The sequence below is a fragment of the Ovis canadensis genome, chromosome 1 (assembly GCF_042477335.2).
Source record: "Ovis canadensis isolate MfBH-ARS-UI-01 breed Bighorn chromosome 1, ARS-UI_OviCan_v2, whole genome shotgun sequence".
Taxonomy (NCBI): Eukaryota; Metazoa; Chordata; class Mammalia; order Artiodactyla; family Bovidae; genus Ovis; species Ovis canadensis.
The window spans coordinates 63,536,869-63,548,511 of NC_091245.1; the positions used below are offsets into that span (position 1 = coordinate 63,536,869).

The window sequence follows — 11,643 nt, forward strand, 5'->3', positions numbered from 1 at the left end:
GTTCAGAAACGACTCAGTGACAAACTCAGGCAGTTCTTGTGTGGGGAGGGGTGGAGAAGTCATCATGTCATCTGGCTCCCACCCACTCCCACCCACTAACTCAGAGCATTGTATCTCAGAGATCCAAGGGAGTCAAGTGTCAAGAATATGACGCATCAGAGATACAAAGGAAAAGGAGATCCCAGCATGAGTTAATGACCAAAGAATGTCTTAGCCCATTACATAAGCGAAAGTGAAACCTCTGAGGAACAAATAAACAAAGGGTATCATATTGATATAAAAATACAAGCTTACTCTGTGGTTGCTGACATACATCACTGTGGAAACAAACTCATGTCCGAAGTGACTATGGTTAAACTTGGAACCACATGACAGGAGCTTTAGGAAGTTTTGAAGTAATCAAGAATAACTTGAACAAAATAGCTTTCTTCCCCAAGCTTATGGCTTTGAGAGAAAGGACAAGGATTCCTCTCTGGAGAGGAGGGACCACAACGCAAGGGGACCAAGTGACTCAAGGTATGTTATTTCATATAAAAGAAAGAAACTACTGTCGCTTCGGAAAACGACTGTAAGTTGACTGCCATCAGTTAGGATTCAGCTCTAAAATCCATGAGACTGTGGTAGGATTCTTTTCTTCTCAGCTATGCATACATTCAAGGTTGCTGAAAAATCTTTCTCCTTTCATTTCTTAGGAAAACCAAGACTGTTGCTTTGATCCTATACCTTACCATGTCGCTCTGCCAACTAGGAAACTCAGAGTCAAACCAAGGCCCACTCTTAACTTATAAGTGCAGAAAACTTTAGGTAAATGTAGCTTTAAGTCCACCTCATTATTGGATTAACTTTGTTTTTAACCCTTATTTTTCTTTCATTCCCCATTTTATGATTTTTTTTTTAAAACAGTGTGTTTCACATACCATGTGTTTTAGAATGAAGTAGAATACAAGAAAAAAATAACTTTCTGCCCAAACAAGGCAGCATGAGAAACAGGTACCTGGTGTTTACGATATCTCAATGAACAGAACAGGTTCTAATTGCTGTCTGTTAGACACCTACGTCAGTATCATTAAGTTCATTAGATAGACAGGAATCTTGTTGCAGCTATAACATGATGGCACATTAAACGTTCATGAACAAAAGAGGAGGTATTCAAGGTAAGATGGGCAGAGCCAATGAAAACAATCAGCTGTGCAATTCCAACTCTTTTAGGGTTGATTTCCACCCAGCCTGGGAAAGGCTTCCAAGAGGAGCTCCTTTGGCCTGCCTAGGTGGTTCTCTTACAGAAACTTGGTTGTATCCTAGGTACACTTAGTCCCTCAGCTTCCACCTACTGGGACAGACCAGACTGTTGTCCAGACCAATGGGTCAGAACCCACCCTTGACCTCTGGAAAGGTTACTTTGCTTGTTATCTGATTATTTTATTTACATGCTAGCAGTTTTATTTCTTTTTTCTGTTTTTAGAAAATTAAAAAATAATTTTTTAAGTCCCAAGAGTAAGAGAAGGGCAATAAAAATTCAGATATACCAAAATATATAAAATATAAAATCAAACTTCCTTTCTTTTCCTCTCTTCTCCCCTTCCAATGCTCCCACCCATTTGTCAAATGTTAGTCAGTTCAGTTCAGTCACTCAGTTGTGTCCGACTCTTTGTGACCCCATGAATTGCAGCATGCCAGGCCTCCCTGTCCATCACCAACTCCTGGAGTTCACTCAAACTCATGTCCATCAAGTCAGTGATGCCATCCAGCCATCTCATCCTCTGTCATCCCCTTCTCCTCCTGCTCCCAACCCCTCCCAGCAACAGAGTCTCTTCCAATGAGTCAACTCTTTGCATGAAGTGGCCAAAGTACTGGAGTTTCAGCCTTAGCATCATTCCTTCCAAAGAACACCCAGGACTGATCTCCTTTAGAATGGACTGGTTGGATGTCCTTGCACTCTAAGGGACTCTCAGGAGTCTTCTCCAACACCACAGTTCAAAAGCATCTAACTGCAGTGTGAACCCATCTGGATCTTTTCTGTACACATTCAGACATCTTTACATACACATACATGTGCTCATAAAGTCTGTGTATAGTGCTTTTTTCTTTAAAGAATTTTTCTCTTCACATTCTATAACTTGCTTTTTACAGTCAGTAAAATATTGTGAACTACTGTTACATACATAGCAACCACATTCTTTATAATGGCTACTGAATGAATCATGAAACTATACCAAAATGTACTCAACCTATTAAGGAACATAGGTTGTTTCTAATATTATGATAGGACAGATTAATGCTGCATTGAGCAGTCTTATACTTGTATTACTCTTTTTATTTCTAAGAGTAGAACTGCTGGGTCAAAGGGTATGCATGTATTGAATTTTGATAGCCACTGCCAAACTGCCTTCCAGAAAGACTGACCAATTTGTACTTCTACTAACTATGAAAGAATGCCCTTTGTTCACATTCTCATCAACAATGGATATTGCCTGCTTTTTTTCCATTTTCTGTTTTTTTTTTAAATTTTGGCAGAACTGATTGGCAAGAGCATGGTACTTATTTTAATTTGTATTTACCAGACCAATAGTAAGCTTGATCACTTTTAGTCTTTTACTATGGGTGCAATGAAAGACGAAGTTGAAGGAGTGGTTTTAATGTATTTCTTTTAGATACAGATGACCAATCCAAAGTGTGATATGTTCAGCTACTGATCTCTAAGAGGGCTTCCTTGGTGGCTCAGATGGTAAAGAATCAGCCTGCAATGCAGGAGACCTGAGTTCGATCCCTGGGTTGGAAGATGCCCTGGAGAAGGGAATGGCAACCCACTCCAGTATTCTTGCTTGGAGAATCTCCATGGACAGAGGAGACTGGCAGGGTACAGTCCATAGGGTCACAAAGAGTCAGACATGACTGAGCTACTAAGCACAGCTTAAGAAGATCCACATTTGAATGTTACACATTTCCGTGTTAGGAAAGTCAGTCATAATTGTACTCTCAAGGTCAAATTGCATATGATGTTTATTCTTGGCTTTACATAATGGCTTTGGCCCAGAAAATTAAAAGATGTCAGAACTATATTTTGATAATTTTCCCTTGTGCCAACATTATCACACTAGCAGTTACAAACAACAGAAACAACTCTGACCAAATTATGGATAATAAGTTTATTCTGTAATGGTTGAGAGCCCACAATTGGGCTAATTAATGGGATGACTGGCCCCCAGTCAGACCTTGGTGGTCTCTTAGCAGGCATGGTATGGCTGGAAGGTCTCCTCCACACAGCAAATGTTTTAAATTTCTTGATCTCTGTGCTCAAGAATCTACTTCTAGGGAGAAAGCATCTATTGGTTTAACTTGGGCCTCAAGGGAAGGCAGGCTCTTAATTACAATCCCAATAGACTGAATCCAACAGGAAGAGATCCTTCTTCAAAAGAAAACTGGGGTATTGTCAGGGAGTGAAGTGGATGCTAGTCAGCCAAACCTGAAACAGAACAAACAAAACCATCCTCTACACTAATCCTCCCAGCTGCCATTTCTTCTCTTCCCCTTGTAAACCTCTCAGTGCCCGCAGTCTTCATAATCTTTCAGATAGCATAGCAAGCTGCTTATATCCAGAATGGGGACTCCATGGGAGAATAACAGAGACCATCTTACTCAACTTGCATTTTGTGCTATGCTTTCTTAAGTATTTTCTACTATTCCAGCCCTGGGATCAAAACACCGAAGTCAAGACTTCTCTTGTGGTCCAGTGGTTAAGAATCTGCCTTCTAATGCAGGGAATGAGGGTTCGATCCTTGGATGGGGAACCAGGATTCCACATGCCGCGGAGCTACTAAGCCTGCTCAATACAACTAGAGAGCCCAGGTGCAGTAACTACTGAAGTGCTCCAGAGCCTGCGCTCCACAACAGAGAAGCCCAAGCATCGCAACCAGAGAAAACCTGCACACTGAATGACGACATAGTGCAGCCCAAAGCAAAAAATACACTGGAGTCTTAGAATAAGAAAAATTTTCCGGAGAGGTTATAATATTGGCTTTCTCTCACTCTGCATTTTACTTGGTTATCCTTGAATACATAGACATTCTGTGCATTTATTTATTCATTCATTCATCCAACTACTACTTATAGAAAGCAATGTTGTGCTATACATTGTTCTAGGTGCTGAAGGAACAGCAATGAAATGGAAAGACAAGGTCTCTGTCCTAGTAACAGACGATGCTGGAAGGAGGAAGCAAGGCTGGAATTTGGACTTGGGATTTTATCCGAAAAGCAATGTAAAATACTTAAAGGTTTTGGACAGGTGAGAAATACAATCAGATTGTATTTTGGATACATCATTTTAATTTGCACTTTAAGTCTGTAGAGAATGGACTATGAGGAGATAAGAAGAGAAGCCAAGAGAGCAGTTTGAGGACCAGTGTAGTAGCTGGATGAGAAAAGATGTTAACTTGGACTAGTTTGGTGGCCAAAGAGAGAATGAGATGTGGACAGAATAAAGAGATATTTAGAAAGCTGAATGAATAGGATCATGTAGCTGGTTGGAGTCTTAGGGAAAAGGAAAGGCGAAAAAGATAATTCTGATATTTCTGGTGTGAGCAACTGAATGAATAGAGATGACCCAGGGGAGCTGGTTAGGGGGAAGTGGAGAAAAGAATGAACTAGCCATGTGTTACACTGAGTACATGTGTGATTGTCAAGAAAGCAGTTAGGTCAGGTCTGAAGGTCAGAAGACAGATTCAGTGGTCACTAAACCAAGGAGTTAGAGGATGATGTCCAAGGAGAGGGTGTAGATTGAATAGATGGGTCACCAACATTGAACTCTTATCTTACATAAAGGAACTCTGGAACAGTTAGCCTCAAGAACTGTCTATTTCCCGTGGAGCCCCACATCAGTTCTTTTCTGCTGCAGTTTTTCCAGTCTCCAGCACCAGCTGGCCCCTGCATGTAAGGAGGTTACTAACTCAAGCAACACTGCTGGTGGACCCATCGTTTGGCCCAGATCATAGAAGGATTCTCAACTAACTCTGTTCAGTACCATCTTGTTTGGAGGGAGACATGTTCCTCATCATGCCCACATCCTCACACAGACTGTAGAGATAAGTCTCCCAGCTTTGGCTCAAGGGCTTACAGGTTTCTGGGGCCACTGGACACAGGGATACACAGGCTATGTGTATGGGATGGTGGGTCTACCCCTTGATGATATCCCAGCCCCGAGCCCTTTCTACTCTGTTCCTCGGTCTTCATGGCAAATCAGAGGATCCTCCTTCCTCCACCGTGTCCTCTCTGGTGCCACTTGCCCCTCTCCTGCCTCCTTTCCTCACACCAGCACGAGGATGTCCAGTCATTAACTATGGAACGATCGTACACTCAGTGGATCTTTTGGGTCTTGGTTTCTGTTTCCATCTGCAGTGCCCTTAGGTATCAGGGAGAGAGAAGAAGGGAAGGGAAACACACAGGAAGCATGTCAATAGGCTGAGAACTCTGCCACACTTTCAGATGACAGCTCACCTACAGACAGATGGTTCAGGAATCAGCTAAGCGCTGGATTTCTTAATACTGCCAGGAGTAACTCAGAAGGCTGGGGATATGGCTGCAGAGATCAGACACCAAAGCTGTTGAAAACCACAGTTTTGGTAAATATATGCACAATTAAAAAAATGTATTTGCAAAAATCTAGTTGCCTCCAGTCCAGTCTTGCCTATTAATCAAAGGATTTTTTCTTGAGCTCTGTGGCCCAGTCTATGATCCCAGCTCTGACCGCTGCTGCCCATGCAGGTCTCAATGAATTTCTCTCAGAGTCTCCAGACTGCCTTGGCTGACGACTTGTTCCTCTTGGGACAGATTTCGCCGGAGCTGAGCAGCCTGGCCCCCAGCTGTGCGGGGCCCTCTCTCCGGTAAGAGGAAACGCTTTCAGCTTAGTCCATTAACACAAACATTCAAAAGCAAACATTCAAAAGCCACAGATCGTGTTCACATAAATAAAACAGGATTGAGAAAAGCTTCACCCCATGAAACCGAAGGGGTGTTTTATAAAACTGCCCCTGCCTTCCAAGTAGGCAGGCAGCAAAAGCCACAGTGATTCCAAAGCCTTGTGTGCTCCTTAGAGCTGGGTGGCTGCAGCCACAGGCCTTTGAAGAGGAAATGCCATCCCTGGGACAGGCAGAGAGCCAGCCCCCAAGTGCTGAAAGTACCAGAGAGAAGCTGAAAGCAGTGAAGGGGAAGGGGGAGCACAGCTGGGAAGTGAAAAATGGGAGGAAGGTGCAGGGAAAATAAAGGGGGAGGCTCTTCCCAACTGGGCTCCCCACACCCAGGCCAAAGAGTCAGTAGACAGAGCAACTCACTGTGCCCCTGAGACAGAGCTGGGTATGGAGAGGCCTGGGCGGCGGGTACAGCCCAGGGTGACTAAGGCTCCGCAGAGGGGTGTGTGTCCCTGCTGAGGGGTGGAGAGGGGTGGTGGTGTCTGGGCTGAGAGATGCCTTTACTTTGAAAGCTTCTGAGGAAATTAACTTTACAAGGTGCCTCCCTGTCTCCCAGAGTTATTAAAAGAAAGGAGGCAGCAAAGAAGAAATGGAAAAATGGTAACACCTCAGGAAGGGCTGAATGATCCCAACTGAAGGAAATGGGAGGCAGATTAAGTGATGAATGTGCCACCTCCTCTCAGGGAGGAAGAACTCTGAGTGTGACCTTGTGTAAATGGGAAAAAAACACAACAAAACGGAAAACCCCCACACAAAGCACAACACTCAGTGTGGCCAAGGGCAAAACACACAGACACACATACACATGTCCTTTGAATATGCAGGATGAATGACTAATTAAATAGCCTAGGAACGTCCAGTAAAAGGTCTGTGGGTACTTCTGTCTCAATGGGGCAGCACTGAACGCTAAAGGAATGGAGCAAGGAGAGGTGCTGTAAATCATGGGGTTCTGAGAAGATGCAAATCTTGGGAGCCTTTGAGTCCTAACAGTGGGGACCATAGATGGATATCTATCTGGACATCCGTTGCTCATTTGTTGATGAAGAGAAAAAAAGCACTAAATCTAATCACTCTTTAAAAAAAAAAAGGAAGCCAACTGAAGCCATTCATTTCACAGGAAGCCAGGTGTTTTCCTATGTGTTAAAAATCTGGGATTTAAAAATTTAAACCCCTCCTGCCTGACAATAATCCTCAGATCAGATGAGGCTACCCTCACCCAGCTTTGGCAAGCCCAGTCAGTGTTTGAAAGCATGATCCTTAGAAGCTTGTGCCTGCCCAGACACGTGTACCCACAACTGCCTTACATTCAGAATTGCATTCAGGTGGGCTATAGCAAATCCAGGGTTGGAAAAAATATACTGGGAGAGAAACAGCCTACCTTCCGCTCCTCTTCTTGCTCTTCACTCCTAAGCCCTCAGTCTCCTAAGACTCTGCAGGTGACACTTGGAATGAGTGGCCTTCTAGTGGCTGGGTATCTCTGTGTTTCCTTCCAGACGGTGGTGCTGCATTTGCCTGGTCGTGGAGGAAACATTTCCAGCTGGTGTCTGCTGGCTCCTTCATCAAAGCTGCTTCTGAACCTCTCATACTGCTCCTCCCAACATGCAAAGCCTTTGGGTGGTTAGGAGTTTTCTCCACCAAATTGTCAGAGTCCTGATGACAGTACTTCAAGACAGAAGCTGACTCACCCAGGTACACAAAGTCATGATGGACAGCTCCAGTCTCCATGGGCTAACTTTTATTTTCAACTCCTCTAATTATTTTGTGTGTGTTTTAAGAGAATTAGAAACAATCATAGCCACTTATATTAAGTGTTTACCATGTGCCAGATGCTTTATATGTATTACTCTATGTAATTCTTGGCCCGAGACAGGCACCGTGCTGCTTCCTGGGTTAACTGAGGCTCAGAGAGGCTGTGCAGCTTGTGAGAGGATACAGGACTAGAAAGTCAAAGAGTCAGCATTTGAACTCAGTTCTGTTTAATTCACTAATGGGTTCCTTCAATCAGTATCCTGGACTGGCTCCAGGGGCCAAAAATAGGTTTATTTCTGCAACAGAGAAAAATTGGTAAGAAATCCCATGCTGAGCTAAACCTTTACCTAATATAACTCAATGGTCTGCCTCTGGTGTTGACCAGCAGAAACATTAGACAGGCAAAGTTAGGATATCATATTAAAAAAGTTGAGCACCTCCCTAAGTATCTCCTAATCTCTCACTGATATATGCTAAATCCATTAATATTTTCAATCTATATCAGTCTTTTGGATACTAGTTTCTATGTTTATTATTTTCTACATTTACTATATTTTGGGGTACTCAATTGCTTTTAAGTTTCAAGGGACACTCACATACTCTGTTATTCCTAGATTTATTGGCTCATAGAAATCAAGACCAAAAGGAAAAAAATCTCAACAGGCTGAAATGATAGAATGAAAATGTGTGAGAACAAACGACAAGTCATGAACTGAGGTTCAGTTACTCAGCTAACTGACTGCAGGATGGGGAACAAAGATGGATGTTGTTATTTCATGGTTAGCCGTGGATAAGGTGATCTTAGGCTGCCCGAATAGAAACACAGAGTCTAGGACAAAGCGGAGGACAGCTCTAGTTTAGTCTACACTGTATATATATTAAGTCATATTCTAGCCACACAGCTTTAATAGTGACAAAGGCATTTGGGTGTTAAATTAAAAAAAAAAAGTGAGAAAACCACATTTCATAAAGAGATCTGAGGTGTGTATTGAGGGAAAAGTGGAAGAGGGCAGGATTAAGTGTCTTGAAACATTTGAAGCCAGGGAACAGCTTCAGAGGGAAAAACTGGAACCAAGTGGAAAGAAATTTCAAGGGGCTGATTTTGGTTCAGTATATGGGATAATTTTTCTACCCAAACTTCCAAAACAGAATGTGCTGCCTTAAATGGTGATAAGCTTTCCATCCTCGGGATATGCAAAAAGAGGCTGGATGACCACTTGTGAGAGATGCTTCGGAGGAAATTCTGAAATTGGAAGTGGGCAAGGGCAATTTCGTGACCTCTAGGCTTCCTTCCAGTTATAAGATTCCCCATTTAATATCTCTCATCCTTCATTCACCATCTGGGCAATCCCTAAAACATCCAGTAATCTCTCAAAGCTTCAATTTTCCCTTCAGTAAAAGGATTACATGAAACCTGTTAAATCACAAGTTTACTATGAAAATGCTAGTTATATTTTACTAGGATTCATAATTATATTTTAAAAAAATTTCATGAATCACATAAAAATCACCTTGCTTAAACCCCTGACGCATCTTTGGAGGTCCTGGAGTAGCTGATTTCTATGGTCCTTTTGGTTCTAAGATCCTACAGTTCTGTGGTTTTGCAGAGACCTTAAAGGTCATGACACACAGGGGAAAGAAAGCTCCTTGGAAAAGATAAGACTACTAAAAAGAGGTGCTTGTTTGAGTTTCCTCACATTCTCTATGTCACTTAGGAAATTTTGTTGTTGTTGCAAATGAAGGGAAAGCCCTCCAGAATGACTCCAAAATGAAAGCAAAATGTTATAACCAGGATCCATCTCTTAGCTCTGCTTCTAGCTTCCCATGCTGGGTCCCCTTGTGGCAGCAAAAATGGTGACATCCCTGAGTTAGGCCAGTGAGGAAGAGAGATGAGTTCTAGCAATCCTAGCAACAATTGGAGGCTCACTCTGGTATGGATTTCCATGCCCATTCCTGAACCAATGACTGTGGCTGAGATGGAATGGGAAGGCGGGCATCAATCCCAACCAGCCCTACAGCTGAGGATATGGGGAAGTGGCTCTCAGAAGAAATGTGGAGAACCAGCCAAGACTCAGCAACGTTGCCTGGTCCAGCCTTTGGCTGCCTGACAGCAACCCACAGCTTCCACACACTCAGGGCACGATACTTCTCTACAGGGACATCATGTGAAACTTCATTACTAAAGCTAGATCCAAGTTCAATATTTCATGTCAGTGTGCAAATCTTGTCAAGTGATTCTTCTTTGTTCAGTGATCTGTGGGTAAATGAGAAGTTAAGCCACACCCAGAAAAATTCCAAATTGCAAAGGACATCCAGTGGCTACCAGCCCTCACACATACTACAATCTTTTTGGACAAAAGTGGCAAAGACTCCCTATTTTGCAGTGAAGTGGTGGTCTGGGGCTGCCTCAGTTTCACTTTCTAAGAGGATCCTCTTGTCTCCTGTTTCTGTGAGAGAGCCTTTTCATAGGACAGCACAGCTTTAAATACCATTGCTCTCTGGTATAAATGGGAGTGCATCTGTGCTCGGGGAAGGGGTTCCAAGGACAGTTTTCAGACTGGTTCCCATCTATGTGTTTCTGGTTGTGATGGTTAATTTTATGTATCAACTTGACTGGGTCATGGGGTACCCAGATATTTGGTAAAACATTATTCTGGATGTTTCTGTAAGGATATTTTGGAAAGAGATTAACATTTAAATCAGAAGAGGCAGTAAAGCAGACTACTCTCCCTAATATGGGTGGGCCTCAGCCAATCAGTTGACCACCCCCTGAGTAAGAAAGAATCCCTCTGGCCTGACCACCTTTGAACAGGGACACTCCTTCAGACTCAAACTGAAACATCTGCTCTCCTGGGTCTTAGCTTGAGCCCTTACCTTATAGATCTCGGGACTTGCCAGACTCCATAATCACATGAGCCAGTTCCTGATAAATCTGTTTCTCTCTCTACATATATACCAATTGCTTCTGCTTCTCTGGATAACCCTGATAACACACTGGTCAATTCCATGAGTTAGTAATAAAAGCAGAGATCTAGCTGATTTATAGCTTCATTTAGAACGCGGATTTGGGGTGGCTGTAAATTGATGGCTTCTGCCTCTATACTGGCCTCTTTGGGGGCAATGCAATGCAATGACCTGGAGCTACTCTCCTTTGCTGGAGGGCTGCACACCAGCTGCAGCTGTTCAAGAGGCATGGCTGTCCCTTTTGACAGGTCAGGAGCGTGCAACAAGAGGATTCTAGAAGATGTATGGAGATCACACTTATTCTAGGTCCTAATCTTTCTTTGGGCTTTCCAGGTGGCTAAAGAATCCTCCTGCCAATGCAGGAGACCAGGGTTCGATCTCTGGATTGGGAAGATCCCCTGGAGGAGGAAATGGCAACCCACTCCAGTATTCTTCCCTGGGAAATTCCATGGACAGAGGAGCCTGGCGGGCTACAGTCCATGGGGTTGCAAAAGAGTCAGACATGACCGAGTGAATAAACAACAGTAACAATCTTTCTTTATTGTACTTTTCCCTTCTTTTTTCTTTTGCTCAAACTAATTTAACTTTACAAGGAATCTGGCTTTTCTATTCAGCCAAGGATCCAGATGAATACACTCAGTTGACTTGGGTCACAGGCAGAAACTGTTTTTTGTAGCAAAGCCTTATTTCATTCCTTCTTGGTTTTAGAGGCATTAGCTCTTGTAAAATTTACAAAGGCTTCAACCTGCAACCACTACATTCCTACAACCTGAACTTTCCATCCAAGTCCCTGAATACTGCTGCCTGGAGAGTCACATGGGCTGAAAATCCCAGTATACATTAAACAATTTACCACCAAACAAGAACTGCCAATAACTGACTGTGTTAAAGACCGTTATTGTCCCAATACCCATCTAATTACCCTCCTTAGTAAGAAGAATCCACAATTTTTAGTTAGGCACATTGCTAA

General features: G+C 43.0%; 1 long non-coding RNA gene across 2 annotated transcripts; it reads left to right on the forward strand.

The window, feature by feature from the left end:
• The first annotated feature begins 1,979 nt into the window (after window positions 1–1,979).
• LOC138443741 (uncharacterized) lies at window positions 1,980–11,209 on the forward strand. Of its 2 annotated transcripts, XR_011258289.1 has the most exons (5): window positions 3,759–4,002; window positions 4,141–4,282; window positions 5,758–5,876; window positions 7,454–7,649; window positions 11,007–11,209. It is a non-coding gene; the product is annotated as an uncharacterized lncRNA (long non-coding RNA). The 2 variants fall into 2 exon arrangements; XR_011258282.1 differs by lacking the exon at window positions 11,007–11,209 and having other exon boundaries at window positions 1,980–4,002; window positions 7,454–8,154.
• The last annotated feature ends 434 nt before the right edge of the window (window positions 11,210–11,643 follow it).